The 16,734-nt window shown below is 32.8% G+C and overlaps 1 protein-coding gene across 1 annotated transcript in view; it reads right to left on the bottom strand.

Annotated features, from left to right (window-relative positions):
* Positions 1-16,734, bottom strand: part of LOC140436376 (lachesin-like) — a 514,302-nt gene that overhangs the window by 386,921 nt on the left and 110,647 nt on the right. The window lies entirely within an intron of this gene.

Genomic DNA, 16,734 nt, shown 5'->3' with positions numbered 1-16,734 from the left:
TGCAAATAATCATCGTCGTCCGTGTGAGCTATGGAATGTGGATGGCACAGGTATGGACATATTTCGGTGTACAATGAGTCAAAGAAGATTCGAGTTTTTAATTTCATGCCTTCGGTTTTATCATAAAAAAAACAGGGCAGACAGATTGAAACTGGACAAATTGGCACATATTCGAGGAATTGTTGACCGATTCGTGAATAACTGCAAGAATGCCTATACACCGTCTCAATATGTAACAATAGACGAAAAATTGGAGGCGTTCCGTGGTCGCTGCAGTTTTAGACAATATATACCGAACAAACCAGCTAAGTACGGTATAAAAGTACACGCTTTGGTAGATGCATGTACATACTACCTTGTAAATATGGAGGTTTATGTTGGTTAGCAGCCAGATGGACCTTTTAGACAAAGCAATAGACCTAAAGATATTGTAAACCGTCTAGTTGCCCCGATATCTGGAATAAAACGGAACGTGATGTTTGCCATCTGGTATACTAGCTACAAACTCCTCGAAAACCTACGAAATACTCACAAACTCACTGCGGTTAGAACAGTTATAAAAAATAAGCCACAAAAACCTTTAGAATTTTTAAATGTACACAATAGAGATTTGTATTCTACACGGTTTGAGTTTCAAGAAAATTGTACAGTAATATCCTATCACTTATAAAAGGGAAAAGTGACATTATTGATGTCATCTCTCCATCATGATAATTCGGTGGGTGATACGGAGAAGAAAGTTCCTGAGATAGTATCTTTTTATAATTCTATTAAGTGTGGCGTTGATGTCGTGGATGAAATGTCCGCATCTTATAGTATTTCACGTCGGAGTCGCCGCTGGCCACTAACAATCTTTGTCTCAATACCGCAGGAATTAATGCCAAATAATATACAGAGTGAACAATAATGACGTGAAAACTGCTAGGAGAATTTTCCTAAAAGAGTTCGGAAAACAATTAATAAAAGACAATCAACGGAATAGAGTAACAAATCCGAAGTTAACTCGAGAACTGTGTAGTTCTATAAGACATGTTTTGGGTGAACAATCAGAGCCAGTACCCAAGAGAAGGAGACCAGGTCAGCAGGGAAGATGTTCTAAGTGTCCTCGTGTTCGTGACAAAAAAACCAAATACGTATGCGAGGCTTGCGAGATTTACCTCTGTCTTGAGCATGCCCAAATCTATTATAAGGACTGTACAGATTTTGAATAATTATTTAAGTTCGTATTGTTTACTAATTTAGCCATCTTTGCTTTATTAATTGTAAAATCATTTTTCTTTTGTCTTTAATTTAGTTGTGTTAATTTGGTATTTTTCTTGGAATACGAATTTATTACAGGGTGCAATATAATTTATTTTTATTAAGTATTATACATAAAATCATTTTTCTTGTGTTTTTAATTTAACTTAAACTCATATAATGTTATTGATTACATGTTGTGTACTACAAATTACAATAATAAATAATGAAAAATAAACGCAAAGATATTTTTTGGAATTCTTTAACTTTTTCAGTTGCTGGGGTTTGTCACACCCCACCTGTCTGATAGTGAAAAAAAATTCACCTGTCGGATGCCGGGTTAATTACAGTTATTGTGATTTATTTCCAAAAAAATATATTAGTATATGTATAACTTGCTACTATACTAATACACATGCACCAGCTTGAGAACGTTATCAGGAATCTTAGTCTTAGTACAAAATTAAAAAATATTGCTTTATAGTAAAATAATGTTCTAATATTAATATAAACAAATGTTCACACAAAGCAATCATAGTAATAAAAACTGTCTATCTAGGGCAAGTGCGGTTCAAATGCGAATGAGAGCTAAAGCTTTATAGGTAAAACAAACACTCCTGACCATGGAGCTGCGCGAAGGCGGAGTCAAATTCACGTAAAGGCAGAAAGGTTCTATTGTAAGTGGAATTATACAGTGCACAGTACAATGCGTTTTGCATGAAAGTGGGGACTAAACCAAATTTCGTCTACTGCGCCGTGGTCAGGAGTGCTTGCACTATCTCTAACTACCACCACCCATTTCGTAGGCCTTTAACCAAAATTAACTGTACAATTTCATTGAAACGTTGCATTAAATATCAATGACTGTATGAAACGGGCGTTAAATGTGAAATTTAATTTCCGACATAGCATCGCTGTGGATAGAGGTATTTGTGATTAAAAAAGAAAATGATAAATCGTATAAACTGATTTTAGAGGAAACAGGTTGACAGTTGTACAGTATTTATTAATTGTCAAGTGGTAAAATGTGTATACATATTTTCCGTAATCACTTTGCGTATTTGGATATATTTGAGTGTAGTTATTTCGTGTACCAACAACGTTGCTCACAAGTCTCACAGTTGGGTTAAAACAAATTAGTCGCTGGCATAGCGAATTTTAAGGCGGAAATGTTCTTTAGAGTTTTTTTTTTCTAAAAGTCAATATTTTTGAAGTTACTCATGACTAAATGTTCACAAATTTCACGTCAAAAACGAATTTTTTAAACGGGTTTTCGCGAATAACTCAAAAAATTTAGACTTTATCAGAAAAACTGTTATTGGATATAAACTAAAGCTTATAAAGTTAAGAGACTCGTTTTTTATTATTACCGAAAACTTAATATTTCCAAACTTATGGCTGTTCTGAAGTGGACTTTTATTCATCGAATACAAGAATCCTGAAAAACAGTAAGTTTTTCATGAAAAACTTATCAAAACTTTTTAAAAAATCTTTAAAAAACCTTAAGTGATTTACAAAAATATTAATGTTACTTTTAACTAAAATAAAGTCACCCCCAACCACCTTGGTGGTACAACTATTGATTAAAAATTTACTTCATTTATATACAAACATTTTATTCTGGAAGCTTAACTGGTTTATATTACGTCGTTTTTACGTCGATTTACAAACTTTGTAGAAACAACCGATTTCAACATCGCTATAAAAATGTTGTTACAATGTTAAGGTTGTTACAAGCCATTTTACATTCGTTTTTCATAAGGGAGATTCAAACGAAATATGAAGATGAAAAGAAGTTTGTTTATTTGTATCTCTTGAGAAGTTACAAATGATTTTATATTCCGTTCTAGTCCGGCAGAAAGTATTTATTGTGAAGCTAATGAACATCCTCTATGGCTTAGGCGAGAAAACCTTCTTCTCTCCTATGTTGCTGCAGTTTCTTCCAATCCGTCCAATCCAGTACATCATTTAATTACATCATCACCATTCCCATAACAACCCTCCATGTAACTTAATTATACATCCTATTCCTAGTCTTCTACAACCGTTACTAAGAGATATAAATTTATCTGAAATCAGAACTCTACCATTCTCCAATAATCCCTATTAGATCAACATACTACCACACCATGATATTTCCCTCACCAAGTTTAACAAGGAAGATACCAGTATTAGTACATTAAAAATTTTTTTTTGGAACTTATAAACAAAAATAAATATAACATAGTTCTTTACACTGACGCGTCAAAGACTAAAAGTGGTGTTGGCTACTCTGTAACTACTGTACAACAGCCTATCGAACTCTCTAAAATTTTTCCTTGGTGTAGTATCCACACTGTTAAACTACTAGCTATCTCACATGCTTTCAAATATGCCCGACAATATCCAAATACACACATAGTCATATGCTCTGATTCACTTTTCTCTATACACTCCATTAATGCTATATCCACCAATCATCCTATCGTCCAAGATATTCATGACTCATATCAGCTTCTTATAAACCAAAATACAACTATCACTCTGATATGGGTACCATCCCACGTTGGTATTAGTGGTAACAAAAACCTGATTGCCTTGCTAAAAAAGCCCCATCATCCACGGACACCATTATGAATATACAAATTTGCAACGATCTCAAAGCTAGACTGAAGAAGCTTAATCCATCCACCTGGCAAATTCACTGAAATAATGTTACTTCAGCGCTGCATGAAATTAAACCCTCAGTGAACCTTCTTACCTATCAGAGTTTATCTCGAAAAAATATGGCAATTATACGGAGATTGCGTATAGGACATACCCGTCTAACTCATGGCTACCTGATGAGATCATCTCCACAACCAAAATGTCAGCACTGCAATAATACGACTCTGCGAATCAGGCATATACTTATCGAATGCCCTTTTTATGCCAAAATACGCCAACAGCTCGACATAAGTACTAACTTCAAAGAGGTCCTAAACAGCACATACCAAATTAACAAGGTTATCAAATTCCTCGAGAAAATTCAACTGCTCAACAAAATATAAATGTTATATTACAAGTTTTTATTATTTTCTCTTTATGTAAAATGGTAACTATATTATTTTATAATTTATATGATATTGCCATGTAAATCGTAACTCGTGCTAATGACCATAGATGTCTGTTGCATGTTAATTTAAATAAAAAAAAATATATATTTTATATGACAATAAATGTTTCTATAATGTATAGTTTTTGTAAATAATTTAATTCTTTAATTATTAGTATACACTCACTCCAAGTGGAAAATTCACTTATCCCAGATACCTACGGTCTCAAAAGGATTGATCTCTCTTGGTAATTTTCCCGTGTTTCTCTGAGTCCTAGGTAACTTAATATGTAGGCGTCGATGTATCTCCCAAAAATTTTCGTACGCATCTGGACGTCGAGAGTAGTACAGCTTTCTACATAGTCTTATATAGATATTTAATTAGACCTAGATTTTTTATGTTTTCTAGGAGGTTCTTTTGAATGACTCCAGTAGTAGAAAGAATAATAGGTGTCATCTGCCTACTTTTCATTTTCCATTGTCTTCTTATTTGTATTTTCAGATCTTTGTACTTGGAGACCTTTTAGTTGTTTTTAACTCACAGATTATTATTGCTAGATATCGCTACATTGATTCATTTTATTTGCCCCGTTAGTTTATTAACTAGTACGAGATCTGGTCTATTATGTGCTACTGTTTGCTTGTGGTATAGCTTGTGGTTGTCATTCTCAAGCATACTCTTTGAAATGTATTGATAATATGGGAGATGGTTTGTTTGGAGAAATATTAGTTTGAAAGTTACCTCTTGATAAAAGATCTTCCTTACAGAGTCATTCTTCTTCTTCTTGATGTGCCTATCCGTTACGAATATTGCGAATTCGATAATCATGGCAATCTTTATCTTATTTGCAGCAGCGCAAAAAGCTGCACAGATATTGTATTGAACCAGATTCTGAGGTTCTTTAACCAAGATGTTCTTCTTCTCCCTATACCTCGTTTTCCAAATGTTTTTTCTTACAGGATGGCTTAAAGAAAAGCATATCTGGATTCAGTTCGCATAATATGTCCGGAGAATTGTAACTTTCGTTCATGTCATTATTTATATTCAGTTGCAACAAATGCTGATACAACCCTCGGTAAGATGTTGGATGGTTGCTTGGGCTTGACATTTATATTGGCATTTGTCGTTTTAGGCCTAAGGGTCTTTGATTATATTTTTCAGGTAATTTTTGGTTTGTATAACCTAATTTTGAATGTCAAGTAATGAACCTTCTGTTTCAGGGAACATCTTTTCTTACTTGTTCTTAGTAAGATGGTTGTTGCGCAATTCTGGTTCCCTTAGTTTGATTGGTGTTGTGTCGTCTATTGCACAAATTGCAATTCCACCTGCACCTAAAAATAAGTTCTTAAGTTAGTAATTTGTTTTTCTAATGGCTCACTTATATCTATAAGTCCTTGTTCCCCTAAATGCCGTGGTAATGTCGTACTTTCTACTGTACTGCAGTTCCAGTATGGTGTTTTTGTGCCTTTGTGAGATGTGTTCGTACTTTGTACTGAAGAGTTTTTAGATCCATTTTAGTCCACTTAATAATGCCAAATGAGTAGCTAAGCGCGAAAAATGCATAGGTGTTTAGACTTTAAACAAATTTTTACTATTGAGATGTGAGTATAGCACCTGTTTTACCCTTGGTATGAACTCTAAAATTAATTCGATTTTTATTTGTTTATGGTCAATTTTCCGTGCCTACTTTACTTCTAGATATTTAGACATGTCATTTTTACCCATAACCTCGATGTTTTAGCCATTTTTCATCTTAAATCCTTCGGGTTGAACCTTTCCCTTGACTATATTTAGTACACGGCACGTGTCTAGTTCATAGTGCATACTAATATTATTTGAGAAAGTTTCTACAGTTTTTAGCATCTGACCTAAGTTGTTTCGAGTGTAAGCCATTTATGCACTTTATATTATATTATTTCTTTAATTAATTAGATTTGATAAGCACTCATAAGTACTCCAAAACATCTTAAGCCAGAAGTTTTGAACTTCGCCTGGTAAAGCAGATTTCCAGTTATAAAGCTCTTTGATAATATTAGACACTTCTTATGTGGTCAAGGGTTCGTTACAGTTGTACGTCGAATGTTTTATCCATCCAGCATTGGTGTTAAAAGTAGCTGGTATGGAAAGTTGATTTCCCAAAACTCCTGAATTTCTTCTTGCCTTGGTTATGATTTATTGGCGCTTTTTACAGTGGATTAAGTTTCTGATAAAACGCCTTTTGGGTATGCTCAAATATTGCATTGTCGCATTTCCGGCTTTTACCAACTGTATACCTCCTTATTTTTCCTGAATAAATGGAGAGTTTTTGTTTTATTGTATCCAGGCACTATTGAACGACTATGTTGTTTTCTGGCTCATATTGCGAGTACTTTGCTGTGCTCAGCTTTATTTATTAAGCTCTTTTGATGACTTTTTTAATTAGTATTCTTCGTATATATTTGACCAATATCCCTATAAACATTTTAATCTTGTTTAAAAGCTGTTTTTCCAATGGTGCAACTCTATTATCTGTCTTTCTGATATTAGTACCCTGTCGTGTTTTGATCCTAATTCCCAGTACATTAGCCATTGCTGTTGCTAAACAGGAAATAAGCATATGCAAATATTCCAACGTATGGGTTTCTGTGACGTAATTGGATAGGAATTTAGTATTCAAAATTTGTAACAGAACACCTAGTTTTTTAGAAGAGTTTATTTTTGGTAGCGGTGGTCTGCTAAGTGGGTTTGTTTCATTAAATTCTTATACAGCAAGTGCCATTTTGCTTACCAGCATATTGCGTAACTCGTTATTGTCCTATTATGTTCTATTAGGTTGAGTTTATTTTATGGCAAGCTCATAAATCTGCTCATGTATTACATTAGCGACTCGATCCACATTTACTTCTTAGTTATTAATCTCTCGTTTGACTTTTTTTCTTAAGGTATTGCGTCTAGTCTCTAAGATAAGACTGTTATTTATAATTACCCGGTACTGGTCTGCAACTCGTTGTTCATTTACTTTAATTTCTGGGTACTTCCTGGAAAATTCTGCATGCAGATTTTATCAGTGCCCGATAGTTTCTTGACCGAGGTTTGTCACCTGGTAATAAATAGGCAAAATAATTTCATTTATGGACATAGTCCATTTCATGCACTACCTCGGTCGTCCCGCTTGACTGAGCACCTTTAGCAAATGGAGCACTTGGTATTGCTGGACTCGCTTGTGGTTGTTCTTGTTATTGGGCTGTAGCTGATTGTGTGACGGGGACCCGCCTCCTCAGCACCCTACCACCGACATACCGCATGATGTCACGTCCAGCGCCAGCTCCAAACGTGCCCTGGCGATCCTCAGGCAGCGACCATAAACACAAATTATATATCTCCATTTTCATGGATTTGCACTTTATACCTACTGCCAGGTATCAGCTTTTGTTCTACGGTAGGTATCCCTGCTACTCTCTGGGTATCGGTTCTGAAAATACCCAGAGAGCATCCATCGTTTGCAGACGGCCGCAACATATAGAAGAATTGCCAAAAAAATCCCACAGAAGGAGTATTATTTAAATACACACATTTAAAAACAAAATATATAATTAGCTCAATACATTGAAATGTCAGATGGTAGTTCAGAATTCTTTCATAGATGGCCCGAGGAGTTTAAATCTAAACTAACATAAAGCTTTAAATTATTTTGCTTATTAAATCGTATATTAAAATAACCAATATTGTTAATTATATTAATACGTAATTAATATTATTACTATTATTAATTAAACGTTTCGTTTTATAAACAAAATATAATTGAAATGTCACTTGGTAGTTTAGATTTCTTTCCTAGGTGGAGCTAGGAGTTATCCTACCGCACAAACAGTGTGAGTTGACGTTCTAGCTTTTTATATAGACAGATTTAATATTTGAAAAGTATGGTTACTGTTGTAGATTGTCACTTTATAGACAAATAGAAAAAATCACTTATTTTTGCGCTACTTGTTAAGTTATATAAACGTCGAAGCTTATTGTCACCCAAAAGTATGAGTATTCTGTCTGATTCCGAAGATCTCCGAATCTCTCTGAATCTGATAGGATTGTTGCCTACCAAGTTTACTGCGATTTACGAAGCTTTTGAGCTTTTGACTTTTACATTTTTGTGCTTCACTTTTATGGGGAATTGTAAATATGCGAATATGGAAAAAAAAATTCAATTTTAAATATATTGTATTTTTCTTTTACCTTCGTCGATTGTTGAATGAAATATCTTTGTTTGTGTAATACTAGTTATTTATTGTACAAGATGATAAAATTGTACTTTATCTTTAAGAACGTTTTTAAGCGTCGAGATGTCAGTCGAGTCGCTAATTATGCTCGAGATTTTAAAGAAAATTGTAATTTTTAGCAAAAAAATCGCAATTGTGTTGCTCCGTTGCTAGGGATATGAATTACTCCGTCAAAAAATGTCAAACAAATGTTACGTTTTGGTTTTTGCAGAGAATATTGTCGCGTTTTGTGTACAAAGTGAATAAATACGAAATGGACGGAAAAGAATTGACACAGAAAAGAAAAACTTGCCATCAGATGTAGAAAATGCAGCGTTGGAAGCAGAAAGTTTATTGTTGCCACAAAAATCTAGGATGATGTATGAGAAGGAATACCAGTCTTTTAAAAAGTGGAAAAGCATTAAGAATATCAATGGCGTGAGTGAAAAAATACTTCTGGCGTATTTTTCTGAAAAGTCGAAGAAAGCGATGCCATCGTCATTATGGTCGTATTATTCGATGCTGACGCGTACGTTGTTGGTGAATGAAAATTGCGACATTTCTAAATTCAGCAAGTTAACCACCTTACTAAAAAGCCTGAGTGGAGGATACAAAGCTAAATAGTCCAAAATCCTGGAGTCAGATGACATTATTAAATTTCTGACAGAAGCTCCTGATGACGTCTATTTGTTGATGAAGGTTATTGCTATTTTTGGTGTGCATGGAGCGACTAGGTCCGATGAATTGTACAAGTTAGAAGTGTTTAACGTGGACGACAGAAAATCGATGATAATCGTTTCATTATCTGATACTAAAACCAAGCAGGAAAGGTCGTTTCATATTACTGACAAGAAAAGTGGACTGAGTTTCTTGGAAATTGTGAGAAAGTATATTGCCTTGCGCTTCAAAAACGTACCTCACAGTAAGTTTTTTGTAAATTTCCGACAGCAAAAGTGCACTAATCAACCGGTGGGGATTAACACTATATATAATATCCCCAAGAAGATTGCAGATTTTTTGAAACTTGCAAATTCAGAAATGTACACGGGGCATTGTTTCCGTCGTTTTTCAGCTACTATGTTCGCAAATTCTGGAGCTAGTCTAGTAAAAGTTAAACGTTTAGGTGGATGGAAATCGTCATCTGTTCCAGAAATTTACATTAAAGAGTCAATAAGCAATAAGATTGCTGTATCCAAGTGTATACTTGGCGGACCAGAAAATCAATCCAGTACCTCGAATCAAGTGTTTAAGCAAACGAGTACAAGTTGTGATGCTCGAAAAATAGATATTTCTAATGTTAATTGTAAAATTTCAGTTATTTTTAGTCCTTAATGTGTTTGTATTTGTACATTTTATTGAATAAAAAAAAGTTAAAACATTTTATCTACTCTTGCTGTTAAAGTGTCACTTTATCTACCCTTGCGGTTAAAGTGATGTTTTATCTACTCAAAACAGTTGTTATTCGCTCCGTGCGTGACCATGGTAGGGGTACCTTCAGGGCCGCCGCTACCATGTGTGCCAAGTGTGCACCGCACACGGGCGGCCAACAGAGGGGGCGGACCAAAAGCAGTCCACTGATGATAATACTTTTTTAAAACGAAAATAAATTCAAATAATTAAATAGTAATGATTCAGATAATTCTGTGAACTCTAATATTCCAAACAATAATAATTATTCAGTACGTGATAATACTTAAATGCGTTTCATTTATCGTGTATACTTCTTTTTATCATCCTAATCTAAAAAAAATGTCAGAAAATATTATTTATTGTATAAACTGCCGCCCTTTTGCAGGTACAGTCATAAAGCAGTTTTGGGAATACTTTTTAATTCAAAGCGGCTGGTGGCTTTCGGACTTCAGTTATTTGAGATTTCACACGTAGATACTTTATAAGAATTTAGGCAAGTGGTTGTAAAGTTTCTGTTATAATATTGTTCCTATGGTTATGTTTATAGATGGGTTATTATGTCTTATGTTTAGTCTTAGTTGAGAATTTGATGAATTTAGACACGCTTTTGATAAACGATTTTGTTTTTACACTGTAGTGTACCCGTTTCTTTTGCACAGTAGGTATTGTATTTCGAAGTAACGTCGAGATCAGAGCAATTTTATTCGTATACGCGTTACGGCTACATATTATTTGGAGAAACATTATTTGGACAACTTATTTTGCAGCGTTTTTGGATTTATTTTGTTAAATTCGCCCGGCTTCGTTCTTAAGTGATAATTTCAAAATGTCCAAAAGAAAAAGAAAACGACTTTCAGGTTTTTAATATAGAAAAATAAAAGAGGCAAAAACTGAGGCGAAAAAAAAATTAGCGGTGCACTGGAATCATTTTTGATGAAAAACATACATGAAAATATAGAAGACTCGGATATAAATTTAGGACCTTCAACTTCAAGCAAAGTCCAAACAATAGAAAAAAGTACCGAACAATTGAATATTCCTGCGGATAGAGACGGATGATTTGATGACAATAATAGCGATCTGGATTGCAGTGTAGGAATCTCCAGCATATACTTGGTTTCAGATGATTCCGGAAATTGGCCTGCAAATATGAATCCAAGTGAAGTTCAATTTGTTGTTGAAAATTTTCCTCAGCAAATTACAAAAATTAACTTCCCCAGAGATACAAATAATAGGAAATTTTCAGAAACTTATTATTATCGCACATTACCTAATCAAGACCAAATTCATCGCCCGTGGTTACTTTACTCATTATCACTAAATAGTGTTTTTTGTGCACCTTGTAAACTGTTTTGTTGTGATGAAAGCAGCCGACAATTACTTAGTGGAATTAATGGGGTAAGTGACTGGCAACATTTAGCTATTATTTTAAAAAGACATGAATCCGGTGCAGCTCATATAAAATATTCTCAAAAACTGTTTAAACTATCTACAACATTAAAAAAAAGACTAAAAGTTGACTCTGCTCATCAAAAATTATATGAAATGGAGAAAAAACATTGGGGCGCACGTAGAACAAATAACAATTGTAGTAAGATGTGTTTCTGCTTTCTGCAATGTTATCTATAGAACATGAAGTGTGTGCGACATTGGACATTAAAGATATTGTCAAAAAGTTTTCCGAGACGAAAGCCCGAAAAGTGCGTTTTTAGATTTTTTATGTGTTTATGTTTCTATTTACGGTTTATTTTAATTAAATGGACGTTTAAATTAGGATATTAGGATATTAGGATATACATATTCTGGACGTTGGATCATGGTTATTAAATTAGGATAATGGACGTTTAAATTAGGATATTGGGATGGGATATTAGGATATACATTAGGATCATATATGGACGTTGGATCATGGAGATTAGTCTAAATGTTTAAGTAAGTATTTATTTATTTACAAACTATTATTGTTATATTATGCATCTTCTGCACATTTCTTTAAATAATAGTATCTATGTCTAAAGTGTTGGAAGGGGGGCGGCAAATATTAAGTTCCACACGGGCGGCCAATACCTTAGCGGCGGCCCTGGGTACCTTGAAACGATGCCAGCGTGCGTAGCGGAGAAATATGACAAAATTGGACACTATCTTTTTACGCATAAATTTTATCAAAAATGTGTGCAAATACACGTTGCGTATTTAGTTGTGCTAATAATAGCAAAAATAGTAAGTGTAGTTTTTATAGGTTCCCAAAGATTACATATAAATTGGAGAAAAGAAAAAGATGGATCCGTGCTATTAATATGAAAAAGGAAATATCACGTAACCTCATTTTTATGCAATTGAAATATTTAAATAATTTACCTTAAATGATATTTTATAAGGCTTCAAGCTAACTGCAGAGTGCCTGATGACTTTAACTTTTATATCATAACTTTTACTATTACTATTTTTAATTATATGCTCTTTCACGTGAAAAACTTGATTTGCCAGTACTAGATTTTTAACTTTTCTTTTCCGTTTGGGCTTAAAAAGATATATTATGATGAATTTTGAGAAACCCAGTTTTTAATACTACATTTATTTTGTACATAAACTGAAAAAGTATAATTAAAATGTTAATTATTAATAATTGTCAATTTCGCCTGTATTTAACAATGTCAAACATATGTCATTAATGTCATATGATTAACCTGAAAATTGGTAGGTCCAAAACTGTCAGATGAAGGCAGTAGGTGTCGCGTCAGTCACACACGGAGCGAATAGCAACATTTTAACATTAGCTATGGAAAAAAATAGATTCTCTCCAAGTTTAAATATTTTCTAAACACTTTTCTTTTGATTATTTGTTTGAAAAAAGAATTAAAATCACAGTTATTCGTCGCACTTTACGTATTAACTTACATTAAAATATTTTGTATTTTTAAGATACAATAGACATATCTGTATATTGCCACATTTTACTTTATGCCTGTCAAATGCGGAAACCATTTAAAGTGGGTATTAAAAAAAATTAAAGGCCGCTTTCACGTTTCCGCGATGCCGCTGTGTATCAAAAAGGATCGTAACCAATTAGATTTACAAAGAAACTTTAAATGCGTGCTCTTCAAAGAACTCGGAGCCTCTCGTTTAATAGCGTGGGCTGCAAAATTAATGGAAAACATTAAACTTTGCTGGTGTTTTATTTGGGCTTTTAACGTTTCTCGTTAGGGAATAATATAGTTAATAATATATAGGTGGTAATAGAGTTTAAATAAAGGAAAGATACGAATTTGTTTATTATTTAAGTCTTGTCTATTCGAGTGGGTATTTCTGGAAAATTATTATGTAGATGAAGTATCTTAAATATTTAGTACATCAATTAAAACAGAAGGGCGTGCAATGGTAAATAGCACGATTATATAAAAAATAAGAGTTTTGAAAAAGAAAAACTGGTGCTTGAAAATTCAATAAAACATACAAATAGAGGATAATACAAAACATACCAAAAAATTTGCGAACATTTTGCAAACGAAAAACAAACCAACGCTGCAAGCAGCTTAGATCTTAACTTTTTAACACAATTATAATATTAACTGGTAAATTTAGGGAATAATGTGGTAAAAAGGAAAGACAAATAGTAGAAAAAATATAAAAAAAAGAAGAAATTTATATTAGTGGTTACATCAAAGCAATTGTCTATATCTCGACAAATTAACTGTTTTTTAAGTTTTGCTTCAATGTAATCGATATTTGTCATAATTTCAGTGTCGCACAAAGATATCCCGAAAAATATATTTATTGCTATGCTAAAAACTGACAGTTTAGCGTTTATAAATTTTTAAGTGAGAATATTGGGATCCCGAACTTGAACCAACCAGATACCTCATGATAATGGCTCTAAAAGGGATGCCGAAACGTTGATTTTAAAACTCTCACAAATATGTATGTATATATATATATATATATATATATATATATATATATATATATATATATATATATATATATGTATATATATATATATATATATATATATATATATATATATATATTTTGTTATGTTTCTTCTTTCCCAACCAAAGAAAAATAAATAAAAAATACCATCGAAATAAAATTTTAAGATATCAATATAGACAAATTGTATATAGTAATTTAAGATAAGATTTAGTGTAGATAAGAATAGAAATTTGTTTGGCAAACGACCTTTTTCCGTTTCAAACAAAATTATCAAAAAACCTTTGTTTAGAATTAGAAGACATTTTACCTGTAAGTTAATCTTTTTATTGTTTGTATAATCGAATATTAAATGACCATATTCTAATCTTTTGAAATATGTATAAATTGTGTATTGACAAAACCAATTTTAAAGTAAGCGATTTAGTTTTTCTCAAAAACTAAACTTAGGCTTTAGACTTTAGGCTTTTCCAAAATCATGGTAAACACAGTTTGAGCTTTTGATTGGACGGTCGTTTTTAAATAGGAATTTGTGAGCCGATCATGAGAACCGGAGAAGCAGATATAATTTGGTCATCGAAGGAAACAGTCGTTTGTCTCAAGATAGGGTGTGGTTCGTGAGTTGGATACCGGCATTATGAAAAGAATTGAATAGTTTTGCAGAAGGATATAGCAAGTAGATTGAAAGAGGTCCTTGTATCTACCGTTGGCATTTTGTGAAGATTTCTGAAAGTAGTTTTACGGCATCAAGTTGACAAAAGGAGGTCCTTGTGTCATTAATAAGTAGTTGAGTTTTTGGAGAAGTGCCTTAGGTGTTTTGGGTTAGTGCAGCAGCTTTGCAGAGACGTTAGGAAGAAGCCTAGGTACCAAAAAGGAGAGATCACATCGTTGAGGAGACTGGATTTTTCTGTGTATGTTCCAACATACAACTCAATAAGAAAATAAGAAGTAAGTGGTTTGTACAATTGAATTTTATATCTGTGAAGGATCGGTTTGACATCATGGTCATTAGCATTCAAATTTAAGAACTGAGGTTTTGTTAGGCTAATCAAAAGTTTAAAGTTTTGTTGTTTCTTGTTTCAAGTAAAGAAAAATTTAAGTAAAATTGGTTTTCACTTAATATAAATGTATGTAGATTTAAAATCTTATTATTATAAACATTTGATTTAATTTCTTGTATGCTGATTGATAAGATAACGACAGAATTTGATAATTGTTTTATTCGTTCATATAAAATAAAGAAGCGTAAATTTTGTAATATAATATATTTTTTATTCTTATCCTTCTTCTCTATCCCGATAAAAGACAAGTAGAAAATCTTTGAATCCATCGAACACAGGTAATATAAGGAGTTTATTTTACTTTTGATAACAAATAAGTTATATTTTTTGATTTGCTCAATAAACTAAGATTAAAGTAAAAATAAATAATCATAACAGTAAATATATATAGAAAAGGATAATGCGAGTGAATAAGTGAATAATAAAAGAAAAATTAATGGCATGTCTCGCAAAACAGAAAACAGAAAACAGAAGTCAACCGTATATACGTATTTCTGACTATTGGTCGTCTTCAGTACGGTGCAGCCAAGTTAGAAAAGGAGCATATAATAACTTGGAAAAGGATCACTACAGGAGCAATGCAACCAATTTGTGGCATTAGAGTTAGAAGACCCTGATGGTTTCCAGGGCAACAACTAACACCAACCACGGAAGAAGCTACAGCTACCTAGGGAAGGGAATGCCAAACATTGAAACGTTTAAAACAAATGGAAAAGGATAATGCGGGTGAATAATAAAAGTAAAAAGTAATGGCATGTCACCCAAAACAGAAAAAAAAATGGTGGAATTTGTTCATGTGGCAGAAAGTGTAAGCCCAGTTCTACCCCCAGAAATTTTAGTGAAATCAAGGTAACTTTTGTGTTTAAATTTTAAAGGGAAAATAACAATAAACATTTTTATTGATAATTGCTTTCATAAGAGTTTGTTAAGATAATTTTTTATTTGTAATGATTTATTTCTGCTACAAATTATAGCCCAGTAACGATAGTAAGTTTTGTAGTATCTCCAACTCCTAGAGTTTGTAAACGGATAGGACATAGTAAGCGTTTCTCTTTGTTTTTTTTTGTATTTACTTTTATGACTATAAATATAGTATTTTTGTACTGTAGATTTTTGTAACTTTTTGTGGTGAGACAAAATAAATGTTTAGTTTTTTTAAACCATTTTGTTTATTTCTCTTAAATAACTCTCTAACCCCTTTTTTGAGTTTCATTTAAAAAGATATATTTAGCATTTCTAATAATTATTTCAGTAGTTACAACCACTTGTTGTAATGATTGTAATTTAGCAACTTGAAGTGGAGTCCTTATGTCAAATAGCTAGAGGTTCTTCTTGTTGTTTTGTTTGTCCATTTGTTTCTGAAGATTCTTGTAAGTACCCCTTTGTTTCATTTTTTTGTAGTTGCCCCTGTCCAATCATTTAAAAAGATATATTTAGCATTTCTAATAATTATTTCAGTAGTTACAACCACTTGTTGTAATGATTATAATTTAGCAACTTGAAGTGGAGTCCTTATGTCAAATAGCTAGAGGTTCTTCTTGTTGTTTTGTTTGTCCATTTGTTTCTGAAGATTCTTGTAAGTACCCCTTTGTTTCATTTTTTTGTAGTTGCCCCTGTCCAATCATTTAAAAAGATATATTTAGCATTTCTAATAATTATGTCAGTAGTTACAACCACTTGTTGTAATGATTATAATTTAGCAACTTGAAGTGGAGTCCTTATGTCAAATAGCTAGAGGTTCTTCTTGTTGGTTTGTTTGTCCATTTGTTTCTGAATATTCTTGTAAGT

Source organism: Diabrotica undecimpunctata, chromosome 1, assembly GCF_040954645.1.
Source record: "Diabrotica undecimpunctata isolate CICGRU chromosome 1, icDiaUnde3, whole genome shotgun sequence".
Taxonomy (NCBI): domain Eukaryota; kingdom Metazoa; phylum Arthropoda; class Insecta; order Coleoptera; family Chrysomelidae; genus Diabrotica; species Diabrotica undecimpunctata.
This window is presented reverse-complemented; position numbering and strand designations above follow the sequence as displayed.